We start from the raw sequence: 19060 nt of genomic DNA on the forward strand, positions 1-19060 counted from the left end.
ATTATATTAATGAAAACATTGAAAACACATTAAACTTTGGCATACATAAAAGCGCTTTCAAAATTAAATGAATATGTAGGTGAATAAACATTTTAAAGTTAAAATTAAAATCAATGAAGACGAAAACGTAAACATTTGGCATACTTATCTAAGTATGATTATCCAAACTCGGAAAGCGAATGAAAAAGCTATTTTGAAAATGTAGTTTAATGCTTTGTCACACAGTTGACAGACACGACGCCACGTCACGTAACGTATAAGCCAATAGCGTGGCATACAGAAAGGCCATAGCGAAGGCCGTGCCCAGTGGACGGAGACCTTTTTGAATGAGTTCCAAGTGTCCGCTCGCTCGTGACTCGTGGCTGCACTTGAGGGCTGGCCCGAAGCTTAACCCGTGGAGGGTCCATTGTTGGTTGTGTACACAATAGGTACAATACAGACGATAACATGCTGCCACTCAAACATGAAATACATGTGTAATGAAACATGTTTAAGGGCGCAAAGTAGCGTTTAAGAGATTAACTAAATACCACTTCTTAGGAATATGTATTATCAAAATCGTATCTGGTGATTTAAATGTTAAATGTTCAAGAATATTTTTGAAAGTTTGGTTCTTCTTTCATTTATTTCCCATCATTGTGTAGAGCACGATAATTACGTGAGTGATAAATGTCAATTCGCTCAACCAGGAATAAAGTGTAGGTATTAAGTATAATTAATTTTATATCATTTAATTCCAGCTTTGTCGAGTCGGGCCAAAAGACGACAGTGGGGTTGCTGATGCTGTAGGTAAAAGTAAACTAATGGGTTACGATAGAAAATACTTCTTGCAGTCCCTCGCCGTTTACACCACGCGCAAACATTACGGCCAGAGTGCACTCGCCAATTAGTTACAGTTGCTTTTTACTTTTTTACTTTTTGCAGTCCCCCTAAACTGGTATGTAAAATGTTAATTGCATTGCGCAACGTCTTGCCAACTTTAGCTCATTAATATAAGTTTATTGATTTATAGACTTTACATTTCTTTGGCGTAAAGATTATGTTTATATTGTGTCCGACCGAATTTTCGGTTGGGGCATAAAAACCATGTTTCGGCCGAAAGTTCGGTTTCAGTCAAAAATCTGTCGAACCGTTAGGCCGCACCGTAATTTACAACTGTAGTAAAGCTGTCACATTTCGACTTTTGGGCAGCAGGCGCAGGTATCCAGGTGGATACCTGCGCGACTTATAACAGTTTTAGTGTACATAGACATATCTAAGTAGAAAAAAAGGCCTACCTCTTGACATATTATTCAACTATTTTAACAGTTTTTTCGTATATGACATTTATGTCAGTTTATAATTTTAACAGGCCTATAAAAGTTCCAGTTTCGATTCCGACCGAAACTAGAGCAAACCCGAACCTATGGGTTCGGCAAAAAAAAAAGATTTTGGTTGGACACTAGGTAAATACTTGAAAAACATTAATCTCCTTCTGATGCAGTCGGGTAAAAATACCATTTTTTTACTGGAAACGTATTATTACCCGACTGCATCTGAAGGAGTGTGCATCTGAATTGTGGTAGTGACATAGGCTATATACATTTTAAAATGGCGCCCGCAAATGGTAAATGGTGTTTTTTTTACTATAGCAATATGGGTTTGGGTACCAAACGAAAGCTAGTGAAAAGAGCATTTCAAAAATATATGTAAACAGTCAGGTTTTTTGTTTGTTTTAATAATAGTTGCAACAGAAAATTATACTGTTTTTCAACTTGTTGTACTTTTCTTATTTTTTGATACATCTGGTTAATTATTTTTAGGCATTATATAGAGGATATTCACACTATTTACAGTCATTTGGTATAAAATTTGGAATAATCCATGTAATGTATTTACCTCAGTATATCATACGATGTAATGTATTTCCAACGATTCGCCAACACAAACATCACGCGGTACGTCCGGCTCTGCTCACGGTATAATATCGACTGGCCCTAACTGTCAGTGACGTCACCATGACGTAAGCGCTCGAAGCGTCAATACACTACATCCCTTCCTTTGTTTATTTTTCGAGAACTAAGTTAATCATAACAATACATAATTACATACCCAACGTTCTATGAATGCGCTCCTAAACCGTTCCTAAAATGTAAAATGTAAAATGTTCGTGATATGAATAGTGGACTACATCATCGGGTAATGCCTAACAAAACAATCCGTAGCCAACCCAGTCTGTGAGTTTATTATCTGTATTATTTATGAAATGATTTCATGAAGCTCCAACTGCTCCAAGAGTTAGTAGTTTCCCTCTAGAAACATCTCATCTAAGTCACTGCATGAGCTAATGAGCTTATCATTTGGGAGTGGTCTGTGTGGAAATACTATGATGCAAGGCCTTTAATTTTTCTTCGCCTAGTTGTCCAAAACAGTTCTACCAAATAAAACTGTGGCCCCAATTATTTATATTTGATTAGCTAGACAATAAGAGCTGAACAATCATTACAGTATTAATGACATTCTTCAATTTTGGTGACAATGACGGTTCATTTTTTTTCTATAACCCATGACGATTGAATGCTGACATGATGATCATGTTTTAGTTTATCTCTGGTCCGTTTGTTATTTATTTACATTTCCTATTGTTAAATTTAATTTTTCTACACCTTGTGTAGCTTTCTACGACCCGAAAGTGACTTAACGAATCCTATTTGAGTACTCGATAATGGCTCACTATCTTTTCAACTTTCAATACTGTACAAGTGTACTTACAGGTTACAATGCCACTAAAGCTATAAGCTACACTGCCAACCTAAACCAAGTTGTGCTTATATACAATGCATTATTATTAATACAATATACAGAACTCCAACCAACTTTGACAAGGTAGGGTTGTGGACTAAACAGTATAATTACAAAATTCAAAAGTTCATTTTTTCAAGTGGGCCTCAAGACTTGGAAGTTTTTTATAAGAAAGGCAAGCAGGCAAGGTCACTCTTATACTTCTGTGTAAGTAAGTGGCCTTACAGGACTCCATGTACGCTTCTAGTTTTTATATGCATTTAATTATGTTGAAATTCTCCTTTTCTAACTGCATGTTTTAACTTCTGACACAATTAACAGTCTTACAGAAGCGAATGACAAATCATCCGAATAAAAAGATCTAATTATGCTTACACTAATAATATGAGATATTATAACCACATTACAAGATACACAGTACCCACAGTGCAGTGTAATTACCTTGCTACTTTCATCTTTATAGTGAATACAGAACGGAGCTACGGAGCTGTATCTTTTCTTTCAGTGCTACGGATTAGCTATTTAAATTCCAAATTCCTTGTCTCAGAAAATCAAGAACCCATATGTGATTGTTTGTAGCACATCTCTTTCTTTTTTTTAATACATAGAATTAATAATTAATTGACAATCATCAGTATCACTTAGATCAATCTAACATTGATTCTGGTGAAATTCATGTTTACCTTTTTTATTTTGAAACGTGATTGTTTAGTTACATACGCTTTGTGCACGTACATTTTCTGTTTACTTTATTATGTGCAACATTTATACAATTTCATGAAGATAAGCTTCCTATGCAATTTGTGCTGAGTCAGTGATACAGCATGTTATACATTAAATATTGAACCAACATTAGTTTTATTTCTATTATCACTTTCAGAAGGTCAATGATAATTGCTAGCTTGTGCAACTTTCTGTGTATGTTCAAATAACATGTATACCTACATTTTAGACCAATAAAATCTTATTTTATAATATTTATTTATTGTAATCTTATATTTTATACACAAGATGCTTTATAAATCGGTGTTCAAATGTGTTAGGTACTGAGTTTATTATCTGTATTAATTATGAAATGATTTCATGAAGCTCCAACTGCTCCAAGAGTTAGTAGTTTCCCTCTAGAAACCTCTCATCTAAGTCACTGCATGAGCTAATGAGCTTATCATTTGGGAGTGGTCTGTGTGGAAATACTATGATGCAAGGCCTTTAATTTTTCTTCGCCTAGTTGTCCAAAACAGTTCTACCAAATAAAACTGTGGCCCCAATTCTTTATATTTGATTAGCTAGACAATAAGAGCTGAACAATCATCAGTATTAATGACATTTTTCAATTTTGGTGACAATGACGGTTCATTTTTTTTTCTATAACCCAAGACGATTGAATGCTGACATGATGATCATGTTTTGGTTTATCTCTGGTCCGTTTGTTATTTATTTACATTTCCTATTGTTAAATTTAATTTTTCTACTCCTTGTGTAGCTTTCTACGACCCGAAAGTGATTTAACGAATCCTATTTGAGTACTCGATAATGGCTCACTATCTTATCTCATTCTTTTGCTTATTTTCAACTTTCAATACTGTACAAGTGTACTTACAGGTTACAATGCCACTTAAGCTATAAGCTACACTGCCAACCTAAACCAAGTTGTTCTTATATACAATGCATTATTATTAATACAATATACAGAACTCCAACCAACTTTGATTTGACAAGGTAGGGTTGTGGACTAAACAGTATAATTACAAAATTCAAAAGTTCATTTTTTCAAGTGGGCCTCAAGACTTGGAAGTTTTTTTATAAGAAAGGCAAGCAGGCAAGGTCACTCTTATACTTCTGTGTGAGTAAAAGAGGCCTTACAGGACTCCATTTACGCTAGCCACTTCTAGTTTTTATTCTCCTTTTTCTAACTGCATGTTTGAACTTCTGACACAATTAACAGTCTTACAGAAGCGAATGACAAATTATCCGAATAAAAGATCTAATTATGCTTACACTAATAATATGAGATATTATAACCACATTACAAGATACACAGTACCCACAGTGCAGTGTAATTACCTTGCTACTTTCATCTTTATAGTGAATACAGAACAGAGCTACGGAGCTGTATCTTTTCTTTCAGTGCTACGGATTAGCTATTTAAATTCCAAATTCCTTGTCTCTCAGAAAATCAAGAACCCATATGTGATTGTTTGTAGCACATCTCTTTCTTTTTTTTTTAATACATAGAATTAATAATTAATTGGCAACCATCAGTATCACTTACATCAATCTCACATTGATTCTGGTGAAATTCATGTTAACCTCTTTTATTTTGAAACGTGATTGTTTAGTTACATACGCTTTGTGCACGTACATTTTCTGTTTACTTTATTATGTGCAACATTTATACAAATTCACGAAGATAAGCTTCCTATGCAATTTGTGCTGAGTCAGTGATACAGCATGTTATACATTAAATATTGAACCAACATTAGTTTTATTTTTATTATCACTTTCAGAAGGTCAATGATAATTGCTAGCTTGTGCAATTTTCTGTGTATGTTCAAATAACATGTATACCTACATTTTAGACCAATAAAAACTTATTTTATAATATTTATTTATTGTAATCTTATATTTTATACACAAGATGAAGATAAATCGGTTTTCAAATGTATGAGTCCCGTCCATTAACTACGAGTTATATACATAGTATCTATAGACCTGCAAATGTGTTTATGTATATATATATATATATATATATATATATATATAAATATATATCTACAATATAACGCATCGTCCATCAATCGAGAGCAAATTCGTTAGATACTTGTGGTAATGTGAAACCAGGCAGTTGCTTATTCATTACCCATATTACATACCTATATATGATAATGACTGCACTGTTCGCTATGTTCTTTGTACATACATATAAATATTTTGTACATGGTATCGTGTGGTATCGTTCACCACTAAAATGGACTTCATGTTTTCTCTAGAATTCTTTATTTTCCCGCATGTAGTCTAGTATGCGCGTGCAGACGGTTAAAACTACGAACTACATACATACATAAGCTAGCTGCATAGCTTAATTATTTAGTTTTTATTTTATATATTAGTTGGATTTATTTTTATGGCTATCCACTTAAATTTAAACATATATTCACATTTTCAACCTTTGACATACCAACTCGTAGGTAGCTAACAATATGCCTATGGAAGATATCGGACGTAGGTTTACTAATAAAACATTCAATGTTTATTATTTCATAATTTCTTTTTTTTTTATAGTAGCCGTGTGACACGTGACGTTTGGTCTGAAGTCACAATGTTATTTTAATATCACTGGTACTTATTTACAAGTATCCATTTATGTACCGTAGTTGTGTAATGAAACGTTCACAATTTAGTTTTTTGCTATACACTGTATTCAAAGCTCCGTTTTAACTTGAGCCAAATGCTTTCGTTTCTCCTCTACAGGTCACAATTTTCGACCGATTATCATGAAATTTTGTGACCAGATTAAATATATTTTTTCCGATCCAGGTTTTGGTAATTTTTCAAACTGCGTAGATTGGCATTAAATAACTAGTGCCAATAGCGTCCATGGCGCTTAAGACCCTTGTGAGTTCACTATGATAATGACAATGACTCAACGAACCAAGTGTTTCACACATAGCCACTAGTAACTAATTATAGTGATTATTATGAATTTGCTAAATAAGGACGACTTCAAGCAGACACCTTCATCCCTTCCTTTTTTAAATGAATGCAGTGTCCATGTAAAGTTCTGCGAATTTCGTTTAAATCTTCGAAGCTTATTAGCTATGTAATATAAACGTCACGAATGACCAGTAAGTGTTTTCCTGCAACCGTTTTTTTTATATAATTATTGGATGTCGCTGACTAGCAGCCAAGTTAAAGTATTTGCAATTGATATCCACTAGATTATGGAATAAGCTTACTTAACTCATTGTTTAATTAATTTATATCTTTATATCGGCAATACTCCTTTTTTTATTACATATTACTGTATTAGGTAGCTGTTTGATTAGCTAACCTCATTTAACACTTTAAACTCTCGCGTTTTGTACACATAATTAATGTCTATACCGGGTCTAACGCGATTAAATTTCATTATTTTACCTTTTTTCCGACGTTTCAACTAGGTTGCACTAGCTGTGGTCACGGAAGACTGACGTCCCAGCAAATGTCAATTGAGATTTGAGATATTGATAAACAACACTAAACTACCCGACATTAGTTTATATAAATGTTCGGGGTAGACAAATAAATTTTACCTCACCTCATTTATTTAAAAATTTAATCAAAAGTATACTGACTAGATTGTAGACTATCCAGTTTTTTTTATCAGTATAACTGGATGGATGGTTATGCCAGTACCTCAAAATCAAATCTATAAATAAGCCAGATACATTTTACTTTATTTGCGTTCGCTGATAATTTATTATATCTGCACAGTTCACTTATTATTGTTTTTTTTTTTAAATATATACATATATATAACTTCGTTTGGATTATAACTTTACCCCGCTCTTGAGGTCTTCAAGCGATTTCTTGCGTCATATTAGAAACGCTTTATTGGATGACCTATTAGAGGGTATACCCATTTATTTTAATACAACGTGTGACCTTGCTGTCAATTGTATGACGATATAATACAACATCAATGTATTAAACAATAGGCCGTACTATAGTACGATGCCGATTTAATGAACCTGTGGATTGACACCAATTTTGCTATACACAGCATGACTATTTAGTCCTGGCTTTAAAACCTGGTGTTTTCAGTCTATATTTATATTATTTAATGAGCAGACAAAAGATATGCCTATTTGCATTGACCGATTTAGTAATCAGATTTTAATATACACGTGACAATTAAATGTCTAGGATCGGGAACCTGCTAGGGTACTAAGCACCTATGTCAATTTAATGAACAAATCAATTCATCTGTATTAACCGATTTTGTAATCAGATTTGTTATTTCCGTGACAATTTAATGCACAGGTGCGGGAACCTGCTATCTCAATTTAATGGTTAGATCAGTTTATCTGTTCTAACTGATTTTGTTGTCAGATTTGTTATTTACGTGACAATATAATGTCCAGATACGGTAACCCGCTATCTTAATTTAATGGCCAGATTAATCTATCTGTCTTAACTGATTTTGTTATCAGATTTGTTGTCCACGTGACAATTTAATGTCAGGTCTGGTAACCCGCTATGTTAATTTCATGACCAGATCAAATTATCTGTCGTGACTGATTTAGTAATCAGATTGGTTATTTAATGTCCAGGTTCGGTAACCCGCCATGTCAATTTCATGACTAGATCAAATTATCTGTCGTAACTGATTTTGTAATCAGATTGGTTATTAACGTGACAATTTAATGTCCAGGTTCGGTAACCCGCCATGTTAATTTCATAACCAGATCAAATTATCTGTCGTAACCGATTTTATCGTAACTGTTATTTGCGTGACAATTTAATGTCCAGATTCGGTAATCTGCTAGCTGCAGCTGTTTTATGTCTATCTAATTACCAGATAAATTTATCTGCTATGATTTCATAAATCATGACAATTTAATGTCCAGATTCGGTAATCTGCTAGCTACAGCTGTTACATGTCAATCTAATAGCAGCGTTTTACCTTACAATAAAACGCTTAGAAGTTAATGACCAGATAAATCTATCTGCTATGTTTTCATAAATCGGTTTCATTATGCCATCCATAATGTCACGTGTTACAATTTAATGTCCAGATTTTGTATCTGCTGTTTCAAAATAATCAAGTCACTTGGGCTCCTGATTGGGAATCACCTTACATATTCACATTACTCCTAGCAAAGTAAATATTTTCTTCCTCTCACTACAACAATATTTAAATAAACCAACTATGTATTACATTTGCATCACACAATTGCATTCTGATGGAACTAAGTTGCAATAATAAAGCTCCAATGTGAACATGTCAACCATGAATGTAGTGTCATTGTACGTACCTACCTACGTTTAAAAGTGGAAGTCAACATGCAATTATTTGCAGTGTTGATGCCTGGCAGGCTATAAGCTTTAAACAGTGCTATTAACACTGGCTGCCTCCGAGATGTTTTTTTTATTTGTAGGTAGATCTAATTGTTGTTAGTCGCACATCCAACTTTAAAGCCTACAATTATAATTGTAACGTTCAACGCTTCAAAGATCATATTGCTAGATGGCGTTACCGAATGGAAATATTGTTTTCTTTGTTTTTTAGAAGTGAGTGTGAAAGGTGTACCACCAGTGCGTACTCTCACTTATCACTTGTTTGAAACAGTGGATTCGATTTTAACCCAATTTTTTTTTGCACACTGACAAAACTTGATAATTAATCGAGATCGACTGACCTGTCTTCCCTTTCCTCTTTTCTTGTTTTCCTCGTCGCCACATGTAATGTACTGTATTTACCTCAGTATATCATACGATGTAATGTATTTCCAACGATTCGCCAACACAAACATCACTCGGTACGTCCGGCTCTGCTCACGGTATAATATCGACTGGCCCTAACTGTCAGTCACGTCACCATGACGTAAGCGCTCGAAGCGTCAATACACTACAATCCATTCAGTCATTTTTAATTTATAGCAGTTCAGAATCAACTCTGGATAGTCTGGATTGTGAAATTTTGAACGTTTTATAATAATTTGTTAGACCAAGTAGTGAAAATGTTACAGTATGTTATATATTTGATGTTATACATATATTTGTGACCTACTCACAAAGCCCTTTCATTTGGTACTCCACATGGTATGTTTAAAAGAAAGAAAAAGTTTGTACTGCCGACTTTACGACGTCACAGTAACTACCCCCACCACTTTCTAGCTTGTCATCTCAAATATTTTTGTTCAGGACATCACACTGAATGCACTGATACCAAATATATCCATATCCGAGATGACATGAGCGAAAATCGATTTTTAGAAGACTTTTCGAGAAAATACCAGTCCACTAACACTAATAATCAAACTAAATTGCGAAGCGTTCCTAAATCAAACATATTTTATAAACAATTAATATCAACCCAACGCCGTTCGTAAATCAGGTATTGCTAAAATACATTTAAGAATACTACTCGCATGCTATGTCTAGTTTGCCTCCAAAGAGGATATAACAGGATAGAGCGGTACTGTCATAGTAAATTTTGTAGCCACAGTAAATTCACTGCCATCTATCGACACACAATTAAAACTAAAAATGAAGATGTATATAAATACCATAAAATGTTTTTATTTTTATTTTTATTCATGTATTTATTTAGGGACTTTTAATCTTAAGATTACGCCAGTCCCATCGTACCTTAATCTAAATTACACTCATCTACGGCCTGTAGTAGTATACTGACTAATATAATTATACACAAATAAATATATCTCCTTTGCCTCTTCTGAGATTGGTGCCGCCAAGATGCTTTGAAAAGCGCCTACATCTAACCTATTAATATTTAGTAACTTCATCAACAATTGTCTTTTACCTTCGTTCCGTACACATTCTACCAGTATATGTTGAACATCCTCTACAATATTGCAAGCTTCGCAGTTCGGGGATGGCTCTTTTTTCATCATAAAAGCGAACTTCTTTAGAGGAATGTGTCCTGAACGAAGTCTTAACCCTATTTTAATTAATTTCCTACTTAACCTAGCACTCATAAACCAAGGAATATGAGGAGGTTCACATTGCATAGTCCTGTACCATATACCTTTTTCTTTGCAACGCTCATCAAAATGTTCTTTCCATATCCCACGTACTTTCATATTGTATTTATGTAACTTTTCTGTAAAGTCTGGTGTAATATAAACTTCTGCTCCAATTGTGCGGGCTTCTTTTGCTAACATGTCAACCTCCTCATTTCCTCTTAATCCTATGTGTGCGGGGGATCCATTGCAGTCTCAAAGACATATCAGTAGGTAAAGAGTACAATTTATCAAGCACAGTGTAAGCTATCGCTGTACCTCTGTTTCCAGAGGCGCAGCGAGCTACATGTTACAAAGCGCTTTTACTGTCTGTAAAAATGACGATATTTTTGCATTTTAAACTAACTGCATAAGATATGGCCTCTGAAATCGCAAATAACTCCGCCGACAGAATACAAATTTCTGAAATTATATTGTAACAACTTTTGGTTTTAAACAGTGGGTCTAAATATGCGGCTCCTATACTAGTTTCATTTTTTGATGCATCTGTATAGATTTTGTGCCAATCTCCGTATTTTTGACTTACTTCCAATAAAACATTGTTTCTTATATCACTAGGATGGTATAATTTCTTTGCACATTGCACTAAATCTAAATTGGTAAAAATGACATCTCTGAATTGTATATTAGAAACCCAAGTATTCAGACTGAACATTTTAAGGGGATTTGAGGTAAATATCCGTTCATTTTTTACATCGGAGTATACAGTTGCAAGCAGTGGTAGTTTTTTCCTTATCCAATACCTACCTCTAGCAGATAATTCAAGTACTTCTAGAAATTCGACAGTTTTATTATTGGTCCATGTTAAACATTTAAGACAATATTTGTAAGCCAAATATGATCTACGTATATGTAAAGGTACTATAGTTAACTCAGACTCCATTACATGAATCGGAGTAGTTTTTATAAAGCCACCTATTACTCTTAAGGCTTGATTCTGTAGCTTATCTAATTTCGTTACATGGGATTTGGCACTACAGTCATACAGAAAACATGCATAGTCCATCCTACTGCGAATTAGCGCTATATAAATTCTCCTTAAATGAGAAGGGTGTACACCCCACGTCGGCCCGGACAGAACTTTCAATATGTTATATCTCCCTAATATCTTCAATATCATGCTCTACATATAAGCTATTTAAATAAATAAATAAAATAAATAATATAATAATTATTCATAAAACAAATCTAAATAAATAAATTTTAAAATTATTTATTTGATAAAAATAATAAAAAATAGAATATTTCTTTAAAATTAAAAATATTCCCTGACCTCTATATATTTCTCTTCATCCCATATCAACAATTTTTAATAAGTTTTGACCAAAATTTAAAAAATTATATCTTAAACCATAAGTTGATAAATTAGGCATAAATCATATTAATCTTAAAAAATTTCTTAAAGTATAAGTACATAAAAAATTATTTAAAGAATAAATTTTTATATTTCTAATTAAATAACCCATCAATATACCCAATAAACTCACATAAATAACTATTATTTTCATATTAAAAGATAAATAAATCATGTACGGATATGAAAAAATTATTCATCTTAAAAATCTTCCTCTTACAACTCTTATAAGTAATAAAGTAAATATACTTTTTAATATAGTAAAATCCTCATCATATAAATTATAAACTCTTAATAAATTAAAATCATTAATTATTAAATATATTATCAAACGAAATCTATAATATATAGTTAAACCAGTAGAAATATAATATAAAAAAAACAAATATATTTAAATATCTCATAGAAACTATATCTAAAATTATATCCTTAGAATAAAACCCAGCTAAAAAAGGAATCCCACATAAAGCCATATCAGAAATATTTAAACATAAAGAAGTAAAAGGTAAATAATATCTAATTCCCCCCATATAACGAATATCTTGAATGTTATTTATTATGTGAATAACTACACCAGCACATATAAATAACAAAGCCTTAAATATAGCATGAGTTAATAGGTGAAAAAATGCCAAATCTGGTAAACCTATTCTTAAAATTCTTATTATTAATCCTAATTGTCTTAAAGTAGATAATGCAATATTTTTTTTAAATCAAACTCATAATTCGCAGTAACACCGGCTATAAATATAGTTAAACCAGATAATAATAATAAAATTTTTAATATAAATAAATCTAATAATAAATTATTAAATCGAATTAATAAATAAATTCCAGCTGTAAAAATGAAGATGTATATAAATACCATAAAATGTATTTATATATGGATAAATTATTATTTTTATTTGCATTAATTATTTTTATATGATTTTGACCCATGTTCTTTCACTGATATGCGTTAAAATTGTTAAATAACAAACGAAACCGTCAACGCCATCTGTTCGAGAATCAAATTTTGTTGATTTTCGAGCCACGTTTTTTCTTTAGACTGTCTCCATCTATTACGGAGTTATATCTATTGCCTCTCTTGTGACATATTTCCACGTGCCGTATATTACGGCTCCATCGACCCGAGACGATTTATTTCCCGCGTCGGGAACGAGGGTTCGACTGTGAAAAACTATCGCTCGGGACTATCCCGCCCATGGCGCCGATTGTTTGTTTGGGCTATAAACACAGAAGCTAAATGTTTCCTTAACAAATGGCTTTCTTATGTATAGAAAGTTGGACAAACTTGCAATAAAGGCGAAATTGTTTTTGTGGTATAAAAATGTTGGTTAATCTATCTTGGACGCCCAACAGCTACATCCATTAATTACGTCACACGAATTTCTAGGTTTTTTGACCCCTTCCCTCCCTCCTTGTCACACTTGGTCACATTTGGCAAACCCCTCCCCCCCTGGTGTGACGTCACATTTTGTCAACGAAATCGGCAAATCGAATTAAGTAATTATTAATATTTCATCAAAATATTTTTGTCAAAAGGGGTACACTACATAATTCCGAAAAACTTTATTCCGAATTTTAGAATGTCGAATTTTATCATTCCGATTTTTAAATGCTCGACCCATCAAAATTCCGACTGTCGCAATCACGAATGATGAAAATCACGAAGAATTATATTTCCAAAAACCCGAAAAGCCGAATTTTGTGAATTCCGAACCACATAATTCCGATTATAACAATTCCGATGGCGACAAACACCGAATTTAACAATTACGATTTTTGAAATCACGAATTCCGAATTGCCATTATTCCGAAATTTTAAATTCCGAACCACATAATTCCGATTATAACAATTCCGACAGTGACAAACGCCGAATTTTAAAATCACGAATTCTGAATGGACCTTATTCCATCATCAGCTTCCTCACGTTGTCCCGGCATTTTGCCACGGCTCATGGGAGCCTGGTGGGGTCCGCTTGACAACTTATCCCAAGAATTGGCGTAGGCACTAGTTTTTACGAAAGCGACTGCCATCTGACCTTCCAACCCAGTGGGTAAACTAGGCCTTATTGGGATTAGTCCGGTTTCCTCACGATGTTTTCCTTCACCGACAAGCGACTGGTAAATATCAAATGATATTTCGTACATAAGTTCCGAAAAACTCATTGGTACGAGGCCGGGGTTTGAACCCGCGACCTCCGGATTGCAAGTCACACGCTCTTACCACTAGGCCACCAGCGCTTTGAATTGACCTTATTCCGAATTTTATAATTCCGAATTGACGTGATTCCTATTTTAAATATCCCAATTTTTAAATTTCCGAATAACAATGTTCCGAATATATTGTTAAAGTTCGTTTTTTTGAGGGTCGCAGTTCTAACCTAACCTAATCCACTTTTCTGGCAACAGTTCGTTTTCTTGGGGGTCGCAGTTCTAACCTAACCTAACCCACTTCTGGCAAGAGTTCGTTTACTTCGGCGTCGCAGTTACAACCTAACCTAACCCACTTTTCTGGCGACAGTTCGTTTTCTTGAGGGTCGCAGTTCTAACCTAACCCACTTTTCTGGCAATAGTTCGTTCACATTCGTGATTTTATTCCATCGTGTTTTTAATAATCGTAATTTTAATATTTCGGACTTATAAAAAATCGGTATTATGAAAACCGTGATTATAAAAATCGGAAAAACATATTTTGGAATATTTGGGTGTTCCCTGACAAAAGGAATACATATTAGTAATTTTATAACCCAGAACTGATTAGGAAAGTAAATTAAATGAATAAAAACGATTATCGTTCCAAAAACTTATTGTTTAACTGTACAGGGAATAAAATAATTTTAATAAGTTAAAGTGACGTCCCAAAGTTTGTGACTCCCCCCTCCCCCTTGTCACAACATGTCACATTTTCTTGACCCCCTCCCCCTAAACGTGTGATGTAATTAATGGATGACCCCAAAGAAAGAAGAAAGTGGGTAAGGTTAAGTGTTTGATTGTTATCATCCCGGTCCCTAGACCTGGAACCAGCCCCAGACCCGGACTCGAACACGGATCCCGACTCGGACTCGGACCCGGACCGAACTCGGACTCAAACTTGGACCCGGACACGGACCCGGACCCGCATCTGGATATGGTCCTGGACCCGGACTAAGACCCGTACCCGGCCCAAGACCCGGACCCAGACCCGGACCCGGAAATGCTACTAGAAAAGTGGGTTAGGTTAGGTTTGAACTGCGATCCTCACAGAACCGAACTGCTATCAGAAAAGTGGGTTCGGTTAAAACTGCGACCATTACAGAAACGAAACCACCACCACCATTGAAGACAGTTTTTTTTTCTTTTATCGTTAGAAAAAGATCGGAAGGTTCGGAAGAGTCGTGGAATGTATGGGGCGCAATAAGTACATTGCACGAACTCTTTCCGAACAGACTACTAGATTAGACTATTAAATAAAACCTATAAACTGTTACCAATTCACCAGCCTTGCTTAAGCTTTTGTGCTTACATAATTGTACACTGTTTGCAGTTGCCGAAATTAAGTTAATAAATCAAAATACGAAAGGTTTTGTTTTGCTTCATTCACTTTCAATACATTATATTATACGAGTAGGCACATGTGGGACTTTGTCCTGACAGTCCGATTTTCGTCGCAAAACATTCGCTTAGATTTAGATCCTCCAACTTATGTTCAGCGACGTATTCAACATTTATTATATCACCAATATATTTCAATACGATAGTATACGTGTGGGAAGTCTCGCAGATATTAGGTACTAGCTTTTGCCCGCGACTTCGTCTGCGTGGAGTTAGTCATTTGGGTAGCTTATTTTTTATCCAATCCTCTTTTTACCGATTCCCCATACAAACTTCCACCCCCCCCCCCCCCCCCCCCGCCCTTTCACTCCCTTTAACGATAACTTCTGGGATAAAAACTACCCTACGTCCTCTATCTCTATACCAAATTTCAACTAAATCGGTTCAGCGGTTCACATAACTACAGTATCAAAAACAGGCAGTATCAAATAACTAATAGCGACCAAAGTAGCCAAATTAATCGGATCTTATTGTACCTGTGCTAGAATTTTAGTAATTTAGAAAATTAGCTTCATTAAATATATGCGCGACTAACTACGTGCCTTGGAACAAGTAGGTGTAAATGTAAACTAATAAAGCCCCATCTAACATCCTGGACGCGAAAGTTGCGTATTTGTAGATATAACCACTGACTTATATGTATAGACAAGCTGTCGAGAACAAATTGTGTCCGCGAGGTGTCCGCCATTTTTTGCGTTTGACGTCTGGCACTAAGAAAGAACGTCGGTGACATACTAAACGCAATTAAGTGCATGCACTTCATTGAGGTGCGGAAACATTTTCTTAGAGAGGCCGCCTCTAGTGTATACATATTACCTCAATGGATACAACAAATCTCGACGATTACACCGGTAGAATCTCCGGATGCGAATAAATCCTTATTTAACATAGGTATTGACGTGGAAGCTTGTCTCATATGTAATACGACAAATGCCCGGAATTTGTACGATAGGAACTGGTACTAACAATACTGAGTGACAGACTTTTAATAGGATTTAACTTGAAACATGAACATTACGTGTGTGAATCGGAGTTTGTGTGTAGTCTTTCATTAATTCAACCGTGTGTGAAGTTACGATTATCGAGGATGAAACCGAAACTCCTTTTTTTAACTTTTATTGTAAGGTAACGTTTTTAAAATAAATAAAAACCGACAAAATTCGATCAAAATTGACACTTGGCGCGTATGTTCTTTCCCGTTCTTTCTTGCGAAATGTGACAAAGACAGCGGCAAACCGATGGAACGGCCTTAACGAAATTCTGTTGTACAAATGTAACTGGTTCCCCGCGATACAGGTGCAACCTAGTGCGGGGGCCCCTGGTAACTATGTTTTGTAAATCTGTTTGTGAAATAAACTATTCTATTCTATTCTAAATAATCGACCAAACAATAAATAAAGCAACCACTTTACTTTTATAAGTTTTTTTGGCGCATCTTAACTTTAAGTTCTTTGTATTATGTTTTGTGATATACATAAAATAAAACTTAATAAATCCATGCATTTCCAATAGCAAATATATATATATATATATATATAATTTATAAATAAATAGGATACCTATATCTTTAATTCTTTGTGCATTGTTTTGTTATTGTGGTGCCGACGACCATCAGCTCTCGCGAGTCGCGAGCGTAGGTTCTAATTGAGACAAGCCTACCTGAGAACTGTGTCACCCCGGACAGCATCGACAGGCCTGAGTTGCGGCTGTGGGAAGGATGGATCATCCCTATGGAACATATCTCAGAGTCCTCAAACTGCCACATATTGAACCTCGATAAAAGACTAACACATCCAAATCTTATACTTTAATGTTATTAACTAAATATGAATATTGCTTTGATTAATAGATCTTGAGCTATTGATGATGTTTGTATCACATGACGAGTTAAAGCAGTTTCAGTGATGTGTTGCGGATATGCATGTGGAACGTCCGCGCGGCGCGAAGGCTGCGGCGAGACTGAGCTTGGTTGGCCGGGTGGTTGTGTTGCCCCCACCCTGCCCCCTGCTTTTGTGTTAGCGGCAAGGCACGTCATGGGACCGGGACGGCCTGTACTGAGGTATTATCGCTATCCTGTCGCATTGTTATCGTTTTCATTAGGAGAAGTAATTTGTTATGAGATGAAATTTGATTCATTAATAAGGATGTTATTGTTTGGTCATTTAGCTTTACATGCCTTCATTTATACTTAAATATACGTGTTTCTGGCGTTTAACTTTATTTTGGATTTAATTGATATGTACCGTATATATATATATTTTTTATTAACATTAACTGGATACGAGATGCACTGAGTTACATATTTATATTATGTACATCATCTAAAAAAAAAATGTACTCATAGTTCAAATGCTGCACGATATTTGTTGACTAATGTGTGTAACACAAACTAGTATCATCTACAACCATGTGCTACGTCGTAGCCCGTAGCCCTTTTTCCCGCCTTACAGTGAAAATGTTCGTAGACTTTGGATTTGCCTAATATAGACCTGTACCGCTGGCTATATTTTGACCCCTAGGTTATAAAAATATTAAAGTCAATTCTGTTTTCGCTTATGAATACTTTGTTAAGATGTAAATCTTACATTTTGTTTTGTGTCATATATATAATTTGCTTTTCTAGTAATTTGTTATTTTGTGGTAATTATTTTTTATTTTGAATTATTTTGGAGAAAAAAATATTCGAGAGAAAACATGTAACTGTGTTGCATTTAGGATAGTGTTTTTAGTGTGAAAACATAGTTTGTGTCAATTACGTCCACTGCAAGCTGATACTATGTCATAATATTCTAAATGACACAAAAAAAAATTAGAGTTAAAAAAAATTACTTAGGTCGAATTTAATTGTTTAAATAGGTCCATTAAATGATTTTGTGTCTTATTAAGGCATAGCTTCATAAGATATTTGATGATTTTGTTGTAACAGGCTGTCACCGTTACAAAAGAATTTTAAAGATATTAGAGTTTACATCTTATTAATTTGAAATGCGGGATAAATAAGATGTATGAATTTGTGTCACTTGCATCCACTGCTTAATCAAATATTACAAAAATATTATTTGCGTTCGAACGAAGCTAGCGGGCGGTCTGAATGGGCAACGGAGGCCGTGCAGGGTGGAGCCGCGGCGTGACCTTGCCGTACGCAACGCATGTTTACTTCGCCTGTGCGCCAAATTAACGCAACTTATTCAAAGAAGTTACGCAAACAACACAACAACAAGCAACAAGCAAGCAAAGAATGCGTCGAATTATCTTTTACCTATTTAAAACTTATAGATATTGTACAATGTCACCATTATGCAAAAGAACTGTAAGTACATGTTTGATTTGCGAGCGAGCTGGCAACATTGCGCAGGGAAATCTTAAAAATATCGCGTTTACGTGAACGCCACATACATTTGTGACAGTGATAGGGAAAAGGTACCACTAAAGTAAAATTTGGTTATTAATACCGTGACTTTCTTTCATTCTTTGATAAAAAAAATTGCTATTTATGCAACAAGTGCGGAAATCATCTTTACGCACGTGTATCATACAATGTTTTACTATGCATTGTGCGAGTAAATAAAAAAACATATCA

General features: G+C 34.6%; 1 protein-coding gene and 1 pseudogene across 1 annotated transcript in view; both read right to left on the reverse strand.

Annotated features, from left to right (window-relative positions):
* Window positions 1–19060, reverse strand: part of LOC134746643 (apoptosis-resistant E3 ubiquitin protein ligase 1) — a 140733-nt gene that overhangs the window by 112920 nt on the left and 8753 nt on the right. The gene's annotated exons all lie outside the window — the stretch shown is intronic.
* On the reverse strand, window positions 11673–13830 carry LOC134747828 (NADH-ubiquinone oxidoreductase chain 5-like; annotated as a pseudogene).

The sequence above is a fragment of the Cydia strobilella genome, chromosome 1 (genome assembly GCF_947568885.1).
Source record: "Cydia strobilella chromosome 1, ilCydStro3.1, whole genome shotgun sequence".
NCBI classification, from domain to species: domain Eukaryota; kingdom Metazoa; phylum Arthropoda; class Insecta; order Lepidoptera; family Tortricidae; genus Cydia; species Cydia strobilella.